The sequence below is a fragment of the Mesoplodon mirus genome, assembly GCF_964341445.2.
Source record: "Mesoplodon mirus genome assembly, chromosome: 15".
Lineage (NCBI taxonomy): Eukaryota > Metazoa > Chordata > Mammalia > Artiodactyla > Ziphiidae > Mesoplodon > Mesoplodon mirus.
This window is the reverse complement of record NC_138991.1, coordinates 47,571,487-47,583,455: the sequence shown is the minus strand read 5'-3', so window position 1 is coordinate 47,583,455 and position 11,969 is coordinate 47,571,487. Positions and strand designations below refer to the sequence as shown.

The following is an 11,969-nucleotide window of genomic DNA, read 5'->3' as shown; positions in this document are numbered from 1 at the left end:
TAGGTAAAGGTAGTTAGGTTAAACAAAAGATAAATTGACTCAAGGAAAATATTAAGTGAATGACAGTGTGAGTGCTCTAAGGATATGACAAAGTCTTGGTGCAAGTTTACCAAAAGTTTGGGGTACCATGTGAATTGCCTACCCAACAGCCATTCCTAACCCCCGCTCTTTTTCTGGCAGAGGCCACCTCTCACGCTAAAAGTTGAAGATGCCTGATACTTGCTTTCCCAGGCTCCCTTGTAGCTAGCAAGTGAGCATGTGACCCAATTCTGCTCAGTGGGAACTGCAGGGAAGTCTGGGCAGGGCTTCTAGGAAGACTTTCCTTTCTGATAAGGGAAGACACTCCTTACTTTGTTCTGTTGGACATTTTTGTGGGAGGATATAATGCACGGAGTTGTGGCAACCCTTTGTGAGTCAATGAGGGAGACACAGCTGACATCCTGAGCATGGCAGGGTGGAAGAGTTGAAGGGACCTGGGTCATCGATGACATTGGTGAGCTGCTGAGCCAACGCTGAGTTCTCTTATGCCCAGACTCTGTATGTGAGACAAGAAGCACCTCTTATTGGTAAAGTCTCACTGTTTGCGTTATTCTTTTCCATGCAGCTGAAACTGTCCTGGACCTTCCACCATGCACACTCTTCCATTGGCCCAGTCATGAACTGCGTTCAGTGTACCCTCTGTGCAGCTGTCACCCCTGGTTCTCTTATTTTGTTCCTGCTTTCGTTCACCTTCCTGGAATTTTCCCCATTGGCTTTGTCTCCCACTGGTCCTGTCCTGGTCCCTTAGACTTGACAGCTGACCTGAGGTTGCTTGAAGTGGGTGGTGATAACTACCTCTGTTATTGCATATGTTCTTGCTGGCCTTCTATAAGTGGTCATCTGCCATTTTGCTGCAAATCAGGGGCATACCACCCACACTCTAGAGCTAATACTGAAGTTGCTTTGCTTGGAGACTGTGATACTTGGGTTTAAAAACTCCAGGCCACAGAGAATAACCAAAGCCCTCACAGGCTTGTTTGCAGAGACAAAGATGGGACCATTCTTCATGTTCTCTCAGATCACACTCCCTGACCCTTTTAGTGCAATTCCATCTCTTGTCCCCAGGAAAGCAGGCAGGGAAGATTGGGGGGAGAGCATGGCTCCATTATGCAGCTCTGAATATTCATGCAGACCAAGGCTTGGTACTCAAAGAGCAGCCAAGAGGATGGTGTTTCCCATATCCTGTCTTTATTCATTGACTTTTTATGTTGCCTAAGATAGAAAGAGCTCAAACTGTTTTATGTGAAAAGGGAAATTTTGGTCCCTGAAACTGAAAAGCTCCAAGGGTAGACTGGCTTCAGACATAGTGAATCAAGGGGCCGAAATGAGGTCTTCAGGAATCTCTTTCTCCATGCCTTGGCCCAGCCTTCCTCTGTCCTGGTTTCTGTTTCAAGAAGATTTTTCTCCTAACGAGAGCATGATGGCTGTGGTACCTTTAGTCGTAATGTCTTATCAGTGCTGCAGTTCCAGTGACAAGAGCTAAAGTCTCATTGGACCCTGGATCATATGTAACCAGAGGATGGTCATGCTGATTGGCAGACCTGGTTATGTGCTTACTCCTGGCGAGGAGGGCTGGTGTGCCTACCCCATGATTTGAGAGTGGGGGAGAGGTGGTCCCTCAGAGGAGAACTAGAGAAGCAGTATTGTGGACTGTTTAAAATCATAGGCTATGGATGGAGCCTAGACATGTGTAACCTTGGGCAGAGTACTTAACTCCCTTGTGCTTTATATTCCTCAGCTGAAAATGAATAAAACCCTACCTTATAACTTTGCTACGAGTATCCAGTGTATACATATAAGACAGTGTCTGGTACGTATGTGAAGATGATAATGACAGTGCTAATGAATTACAGTGAATACATGCTGGGCAGACGGCAAGGACAGATGTCTACCAAATATGTCTGAAGAATGAATGGGTCCTCTGCCTGCCACCTGGCAATTGTCCTTCCTAGGAGTGTGTAGGCGCCATAAGTTGTAGGAGACCCTGCTCTTTGTGAATGGAGCCATGTAGACGTTCATTGCCTTGGGCATGGGGAGAGCAGGCAGTACTGCCTGCAGCCAGCATGTATAGGATTTGGCAGCCTACCTGAAATGATACTATCTCTGGACACAGTTCCAAGAAGGCTGGTTGGCACTGAGAATGATGAATTGGTCCAGACTCCTGAACTGGCTTGACTTGGTTCATTGACCTTTTTCTGTCCATGGGTGGAGACATGATTAAAGATCTGGCCACACCTACTTGCCGACCTGGCCAGGCTCTCTGGGGTATGGAGGAGTGCCTTCCTCCTTTGTGACCTTGGAGGAGCTGGCATGCAGCAAGCTCATGGAGTAGAAAAGCACAGTCTCCATCCGTGAAAAGGGAATGTGCTAGGTTCTGTCCTCTACGTTCTGCTATTCCAAGTCCAGTCTGAGTCAGGGAATATTCTGGATATTAGTAGATCTTTGTGTGGTTGGCATCCTTCTAGGTCTCCATCATGACATATTAGGCTACCTGAGGGAATTTTATGAACCAGGCTTTGTCCCAGTGAACCCAGCTACTGACCCAACCATTCAGTGCCCATGGGAACAGGCAATACGTAGGGACACCCACCACTGGGGGACCTCAAAACACAGCAGAGTTCCTGGGTGGTACTTCTGGTCATCTGTAGGCATCCTCCTGGTTCTTGGTCTCATCTGCTTGGAAACTCTCAATCCTGCTGTCTCTTCGACCTCTCAGGGAGACCAAGTCTCTGGTATTGCCATAAGCATTACATATGGACATTACAGTTACCCAGCACTTAGAATACTGACCACATACACAGTGTCCTGAGAGATCTTCTCAGAACAAGAAAGAGAGGACTTGTCTCTGAGGGCTGGGACTAGGATGAGTCAAGTGAGGTACTTGTCTTGGGCACAAAAATTAAGGGATTCTCGCTTGTGTCTATGGATGTCTGTTGCCTGGATGATCTAGGATGGCCCCATTCACATGACTGGCAGTGAGCTGGTTGGTGGCCTGGGTGCCTTGGCTCTCCTCCACATGGCTTCTCATCCTCTAGCTGGCCAGCTCTGCCTTGTTCACATGAGGTTTCAGGGTTCCAAGCGTCCCAGTGCATCAGTGCTTTTTCAGCCTCTGCACCATGTTTGATAATGTACCACTGGATCAAGTAGTCTCATGGTCAAGCCCAAATTCAAGTGGTAAAGAAATAGACTTCACTCTTCATTGAGGGGAAAGAATCTCTGGTCAAACTACTGCAGGTCCTGTTGACCCAAGGGACCACTGTGGAACAGAATCCCTGGAAGCCATCACACTGGACTTCATAAAAGACCTGTGGGTCTCACTGTAGTTCAGAGAGTCACAGGTGGCCTCAGTAGGAGAACAGACCTCATTTATTGCCTGCCCCAGGTCCCTGGCTGACTTAGTGCCCTCCAGCTACAAATGGGAAGTTGGGCAATTTAAGGATCACGCCCAGAGACAATGGTGGTTAAGAGTGTGGATTCTGAAGTCAGTCATACCTGAGTTCAGGTCCTGACTCTGCCAGTTACTCATGAGGTGACCTTGGGTGTGTCATTTTCCTTCTCTATGGCTCAGTTTCCTTATCCATAAACTGGGATATTAGTACCAACCACATAGATTTGTTGTAACAAATTTTTAAAAATCCTTAAAATGAAAAAGAGTTAACTACAACCACAACAAAAGGATTAACAGCAAATGGATTAAGGAGTCATTGCATGAAAGTGTTAAGCACAAGTGCCCTTGTAAGCCCCTGCTGCAGGTAGCTGAGGGCAGCTCCATTGCTCTACTTACCTCCCTAATCAGGGATATACTGATAATTCTGTTCATGCCTCCACCCAGATCATTCCCTTAGGACATAATGACTGTTTCCATTTCCGTTACTTTACACAAAACCTCAAATTCTATGGTGCAATGCTGAGAAAAGAACCTAGACTTTGAAGCCAGAAAACCTCAGTGTCAAAATCCAGTGCTGACGTTTACGGTTCCATTGATCTTGGTAAAATAATTTCAGTTCTGTGACCCTTAGTTTATATCTTTAAAATGGGGAAGATAGTACGTATGTCATAGTTTTTTTTTTTTGGTGAGCATTCAATGAGAGTCTGCTTGAACCACGTCCAGAATAGTGTCTGGCACAAAGAAGGCACTCAGTAAATGATTTCTAAATTATTATTAATCCTTGGAAGAGTCTCTCCTACTCAAGAAGGGACCTGCCAAGGAATAATAGGTAATAATAATAGCTAACTTTGTTGAGCAGAGGCTCTGTGCCAGGCAGTACAAAAGTACGAAAGGACTCTTTAGCTGGTTTGTCTGAAGATAATGTCTTCAACATTTTATGGTTTTAGAAATAATAATTTCTTATCATTCATATCAAGGTACTGAATAAAACTCACTGTTATGCCCTGTGCCCTCCTGATTCCATCACTAAATCAGTCAGTGAAAGACACGGGCAGTAATGTTGAGTGTATCCTTTTGTGTTTCTTAATCAAGTCTTATTTTATGAAGAAATATATTAAAAATGATAAATCATGTATTAGATGTTGAAGATTTAATAAAAGGGAAATAAAAGAAAAATTTAAAAGAATGTTATATTTATACATTAAAAAGAATATGCATATAAAAATGCTAATGGGCTTGAAAATCTGGTTGTAATGGATGATTTTCTAGGAAATTTTAAATTGGCAATTTTGTCTCAAGAAGAAATTGAAAACCATAACAGGAGAATAATCAAGAGAGAAATGAGAACATTGCCCAAGAAGCTTTTCTTCTCCCAGAGCTCCAGAATAATAGGCTTCATGGGTAAATTATTTTAAACTTTAGAAGAATGAAGGATTTCTCTTCATTTTATTTTATTCTATCCTGATCTTTCATAAAAGCCCAAGAAGCTTTTCTTCTCCCAGAGCTCCAGAATAATAGGCTTCATGGGTAAATTATTTTCAACTTTAGAAGAATATGAAGGATTTCTCTTCATTTTATTTTATTTTATTTTGATTTTCATAACAGTGAGCCTTAAAATATCTTTATGTTTCTTTATTTTTGACATGCTTTACTTTTTTTATTGAAGTATATTTTGATGTACAATATTATGTAAGTTACAGGTATACAATATAGTGCTTCACAATTTTAAAGGTTATGCTCCATTAATAGTTATTATAAAATATTGACTATATTCCCCTTGTTGTACAATATATCCTTGTGGCTTATTTTATACCTAATCTGTTCATTTTAAACTGTATCAAATTACAGAGAAAAAGTAAACCTTCACAATTTTAAAAAATTGAAAATGAGATAAATCCAACTCAAATCAGCACTAGGAAAAGAGATCGGCTCATGGGAAGGACACTGAGAAGGAGTAAGAGCTTCAGAGACAAGGGCCTCAGACACTGGAACTGAGGATCCAGTACTTGCAAGATGCTTTCTCATTATCAGCTGTATCAGTTAGCTTTGCTGTATAACAGACCATTCCAAAGTTTAGTGGCTTCAAACAATAATCATTTATTATTTCTCATGATTGGGTGGGCTGCTTTGGTCATTCTTCTGATCTGGGTCTATTCAGCTGATCACCGCTGAGCTCTCTCATGTGTTTGGTCAGCTAGTGACTTGGCTGGTGCTGGATCACCTTGGATAGCCTCAGGAACATGACTGACACTTGGCAGCCTGTTGGCTGGTACACTTCATTCCTCCTCCACGTGGTCTCTTTTCCTCCAGTAAACAAGTTTAGGCTCTTTCACACACTGGTCTCAGGGTTCCAAGCACAGCAAGAGAGGGAAATCCCCAAAGCACAGGTGTTTTTCAAGCTTTTATTTGTGTCACAGTGGTTATGGCCAAGACCAGACGCAGAGGTGGAGAAATAGACTTCACCTCTGGATGGGAGGGCCTGCAAAGTCGCACTGCAGAGATGCGTACAGGAAGGGGAGATTTGTGGCCATTTTGTAGTCTACCACACTGGCCCTTGCAGGCTGTGCCAGCTGTCTCATTTGTCCTTCCAGATCCTCTCTGCTTTCTCCCTGAGAGACTGACCTGTAAGGGCTGCATCCGTTGGGGTTCCCTTACCCTCTGACTCAAGGGGAGGGACTGATAGGAGATTGGAGGGTGAGCCCAGGGTATTTATCATGAGGTCTTCTTGGCTTTGCTCTTTGAAGGTTGCTGCTCCTCTGACGGCAGTCACCTCTACACAATTCTCTCCTTTTGGGTTCCAGGAGCTACTCTCTTCCCTTGTCCCTTTGCTCTTAATTGCCCCCATTTACTGCACTCTCCCTCATGGTTTCTCAACACCATGCCCACACCTTTCTAAACAGTCCTTTCATGAAACCTGCCTTAAACTCTCTTAATTTCAATATGCCATTTGTTTCCTTTTGGGATCCTGACTGATTTGTCCTTGCCTCATTTGTGCCTACTGTAGACAGAACATGTCTGTAAATATGTCTGTCAGCCTGGTTGTAGTTGACCCCAGGAAAGGATGGAAACCCTAGAGGAAGAAGTGGCCTTCTTTCTTCCTGTATTCATAATCAGTCTCAGGAAAGGGTTCTGATTGGTTGGTCCTCAGTTGTTAAGGGAATGAACTCTTTACAGTTTATCAGGCCTGGATCACATAGCATCCCTATGGCTTAGAGAGCGATGTAAGTTATAAGAAGAGAGGATGGGAAACTTTGAGGAGCTGACAAAATTAATAGCTGCCACAGTTTATTATTATAAGCTACCTTGACCATGGTAACCGGCATAACCCAATAAAGTTGGCATAAAAAACTAAACTAGGGACTTCCCTGGTGGTCCAGTGGGTAAGACTCTGTGCTCCCAATGCAGGGGGCCCAGGTTCGATCCCTGGTTGGGGAACTAGATCCCACATGCTGCAACTAAGAGTTCACATGCTGCAACTAAACATGCCGCAACGCAGATCCTGCGTGCCGCAACTAAGACCCAGCACAGCCAAAATAATTAATTCGTTAATTAAAACAAAACTAAAACTATAGTAAACTTAGAGTCTAAATTTAAAGATCCTAAATAAAATATTTAATACTATTTAATTCTTGGCATAGACATATTGGTTCAAATAGACTTTTTTTAGTGTGAAAGAAGCAATCTAGAGATAAAAATAACAAAGAACATTTTGGTCAATATAACAAAATATAAAAACAAAGATAAAAATTAGCCAGCAAGGAACTGTGAAATCTAGGAAGTATACATTTCAGTTTATTTCAGTTACCTAACCCAATGTAAATTCTCTACTAAAAGGAAAAGACTTATCAGACTGGATAAATGTATAATTCTAGGCATTGTACAAGAGAAACTTATTAGGTTAAAAATAAAAGAGGCAAAGATATACCCCCAAAACACACATGCATATAAAACAGGGCCTTAATAATAATATCAAAAGAAATAGGACTCAAAGTAAAAAGCATAAACAGGAGGAAGAGGGGAAAAGATTAGACTAATTCACATACTCACCAGTGTGTGTAAATTAGTCTAATCTTTCTCCAGAGAATATTACCAATATGTACCAAAATTGTTAATGACCTTTTTGGCTTAAGAATTTTTACTAAGGAATTATTTAAGAATATGTGTATATATTTAGCTAAATTGATATTCATTGTTTCAGTATTTAATACTAATGAAAAATTGGAAACAACCTGAATGACTTCCAGTTAGGGTTTTTGTAAGTAAAACATATCCATGTGATGGGATGCTGTACAGTGATTAACATGTCACAATGTCTGGGGTAACGGAAATGTCCTATGTCTTGATTGGGATGGTGCCTAGACAGGTGCACACATTTTTCAAAACTCATGAAGCTGTATGCTTAAAATCTGTACATTACTGTATGTCAATTATACTTCAATAAAAAGTCACAGTGATTAAAATGTTATTGACATGGGACTATATAGTCATTATGAATGAAGAAAGCAGACAACAAAGGACATGTATGGTATGATATATCAACAAATATACAAAAAACACACACATGTAGAAAAACACAAGACCACATTTCCTAAACACATTTTGGTGGCTACTTGTCAGTTCTGCTCAGTGTTTTATTCCAGATTGCTGCCTGCAGAACTCTGAAGGTCACTTTGGGAACTTCTGTAACTGGTTTCTACAATACAGTCTTGTTTTTGGTGCCACTTCACCTCCAGCATGGACTCAGCCTTCCCGCTTAATTTGGTTAAAATCAAACCTGAGCGAAGGCTTGGGTATAACTGTAAGCAATTATAGTTGCTTCTAGATGTGGTTACTCTTTTTTTTTGTTTGTTTTGTTTTTTGGCCACAAAGCATGCGGGATCTTAGTTCCCCAACCAGAGATAGAACCCGCACCCCCTACAGTGGAAGTGCGGAGTCTTAACCATTGGGCCACCAGGGAAGTCCCTAGATGTGGTTACTCTTAATATATTCCATCAGCTGGGAACCAGCTTAGTCCTCCAAATGGGAATCTTCAGGTGTTCTTGGTAAGATTCTGGCCCCTGCTGGTCAGTTCACCTTTGGCCCCAGAGGAGGGAAATCCTAGCTCTGCCAGTCCAGGCCCCACCCATTCCCTGCCTGAGCGCTAGTGGCAGTAGAGCATCCCTATCATCAGAGGAAGGGCCCACCTCCTCTTACAGCATTGTCTGGTCTCCTTGGCTCAGGAAAAGCAACATAACAGTCAACTGCACTCTTCTCAAAGCCTGGGTTGTGTAGTCTTTCATAACCCCAAGCGGGGACACCCACAGTTCAGTTCTGATGATGCTCCAGGACTGTCTGACTCCTTCCAGGACGTGATGCAACAGTTAAGGTTGAATATCCCTCTTGGCATCATGGTAAGATCTCATCATCACCTGAGGGCAAAACTCATCTATAACTCTCAAGGACAAATTATATTAGGGGCAGATCAGCCTAAACAGTACAGATACACACACACATACACACACACACACACACACACACACAATCTCTCTCATTTATCTATTACCTATCTAAATCTGGCAGTGCACCAGGACTAGTATTTACTACTAAACCCTGCAGTCTATAACTTCTACATTCACAACAAAAGTGCTCAATAACCAGGTGTATGTTCCAAAGGGCAAAAGGACGCCTTACAAGGGGGCTGGATGCACTCTGAGGGTTGGCCTGGATAGCTCAAAGGCTAGGCTGTCATTAAACATTTAAAGAGCTACTGTATAGATTTTTGGTATAGCTTCAAAGGACAGAATCAGGACTGAGGACCATCTGTGCAGGCTAAGGAAGAACAGCCCAAACTGACCACCTGGTTCCTGTATACGGATATTAGCTCCCCTCCCAGTAGAGCAAAGACCAGTTGTCACGGATGCTGTAGAGGTGATATCTGTGGTAGGTGTGAGTTTCCTCCCAAGTTGGTTATTCTTTTACTAATTAGTGTTGTTTGGTTGCATGCAACAGAAACGACCTTGAGTTAGCTTGTTATAAAGAAATTTATTGAAAAGGGTATAATGTACTTTAGAGAATTGGAAGAAACCTTCCCAAACAACCAGACCAGTTGTATTTGATTTTGGTTCTTGTGTTGTTTTGTCCCTAAATTCAAATTCCGGAAGGAGAGACATTATGTGGTGAAGCTTAAGTTACCTAACCAGCCCTTGGTTGGGACTTGAAAGTGTTCCCTCTTTAGGGAACTAAATACAGTGGGAGTTGGATGGCTTTTTGATGGAGAATTGAGGCCCTGCTAACCCCAAAAGGAGGCAGAGATATTTGCAGATCAAAACAACACATGTCCACTACCATTTCTAAATGCTACTTTGCAGAATACAGACAGGTTGCATGCTTAACGATTATTTGGATAACCTGTTAAGAACAGACCTCACCTGAAGAGCTACAGACAAGGGTCTGGGGGTCTGTATTTTGAAGTCCTTCGGGTAATTCTGCAGGGGAGCCAAGTTTGGAAACCAACAAAAGGTCCTATAGTAGGGTGGTTCTGAAACCAGAATGGTGGGGTTTGAATTCCAGGTTTGCCACTAACTAGCTGAATAATCTTGGGCGAGTTGCCCAACCTCTCTGCCTCAGTTTCCTCTTCTGTAAGAAGAGGATAAGATAGCACCCTCCTAACAGGGTTCAGGTGAGGATTAAATGAGTTAATCCATGTTAAGGGCTTCTTGCTGTGCCTGGCACATAGTAAGTGCTAATTAATATTCTTACCACCAATGGTTCTTCCGAATCTTAGAGGGTGAGTTTCAAAAGTCTAGCCTGATTTTTAGCATTGCATGCTTCCATCTTGCTTGTCACAAAATGGAAATACAAAGGCACCTCCCACGGGCTGGTCGGGGCAAAAGTCTAATAAAAATGATGGTAATGTGGTAAAATGCAATTCTTTGACTGTGAAATGAATTCCACCAGATTCTTCTGCTCCCATTTGCCATGTGCCACTGATGGCATCCACAGTGCAGAATGAACATGTAAAGGTCAGAATGAATTGCTTCTCAACAGCCCTCTGTCCCTCACTGTCACAAAGACACAGAGCTTCATGCTGTGGAGGAAGAAGCAAATCCACGGTGTGCAGCATCTGGGGGATGGGAACCAACTGTTTCTCTCCTGCACAAAGGGGGCAGGTGGTGGGACTAAATGAGGTGGGGATGTCCTGTCTTATGCGTTAGTTTGGCTTCTCCTGGTTGTGGGGTGGGACCAGCCTCAGAGCCTGATAAAGGGAATTTCCCAGAAGACCTCAGCCTGTGGAGGCTGCAGACTTGGGGGAAATAGAGAAATCAAAGGCAGATGACCCTGGAGAGAGGCAGCCTGGAGGGATGTGAAAGGAGCTGGTCCTGGAGTCAGAAGGCCCGTCCTTCCCCAACTTCAGTGGTCTGGGATTCTAGGGTGTCCAAGTATTTTACTTAAATAATAATATCTAAGAACTAACATTCATAGATACGATTCTGTTTTAAGCACTTTATATGTAATATCTCTTTATTCTTCATTACACTCTATGAGGTGATTCCCGTTGTTATCAATCTCACTTTACAGATAAGGAAACTGAGGCTCTCAGAGACTGAGGCACCTGCCCAGGGTTCCATGGCCAGTGAGTGGTTGAGCCAGGATTCACACCCAGACACTCTGGCCCCAGGTCTGTGCGCTTATCCAGCACCCCAAACTGCTTTGTTACTTCAACCCTGTTCACCTGGAAAATCTAACTGAAGCAGACAACCCTTTCCTCTGAGAACTGCCTTCCCAGATCTGTGCTCCCAGAGGCTGTCTGAACCCATGGCCTCAGTTCCGCTGGGTCCAGATACATGTGGACATCTGCCCCAAACTGGACCAATCAGACTCCCTCTTCTAAGAATTTAGAATTTGGGTTCAAAGGTGCTGCCTTTAGTCTGGGCTGGTCATATAGTTTTTGAAAACTGTCTATTATACGTGAAAAGTGTCCATCCTGATGAATTCTCACACAGCAAACATTTCTCTGTAACCAGAACCCCAGAAGCCCTTCTGTGCTCCCTTGTAATCCCTACACCTCCAAACCCTTTCATCAAGGTAACAACTACCCAGGCCAACAGCCATTTGCTTGCTTTCTTTATTTTATTGAACTCTTTTATTTTATTTTGGAAAAGAACACTTAACATGAGATCTACCCTCTTAATACACTTTTAAGGGTATGATACAGGATTGTTGATTGTAGATGCAGTGTTGTACAGATCTCTAGAACTCACTCATACTTTTTTTTTTTTAATGTTTCTTTTGGCTGCACTGCACGGCATGTAGGATCTTAGTTCCCGACCAGGGATTGAACCTGTGCCCCCTGCAGTGGAAGTGCAGAGTCTTAAGCACTGGACCACCAAGGAAGTCCCTAGAGCTTACTCATCTTGAAACTGAACTTTATGCCCATTGATGAGTAACTCCCCGTTCCCCTCCTCACCCCAGCTTTTAGCACCCATCATTCCACTCTTTGATTCTATGATATGACTATTTTAGATACCTCATATGATTGGAATTACTCAGTATTTGTCTTTTT

General features: G+C 42.9%; 1 protein-coding gene across 2 annotated transcripts in view; it reads left to right on the top strand.

Moving 5' to 3' along the window:
- The window catches only part of PRKCB (protein kinase C beta), a gene marked incomplete at its 5' end in the record, with an annotated part of 311,242 nt that overhangs the window by 134,383 nt on the left and 164,890 nt on the right, over nt 1-11,969 (top strand). The gene's annotated exons all lie outside the window — the stretch shown is intronic.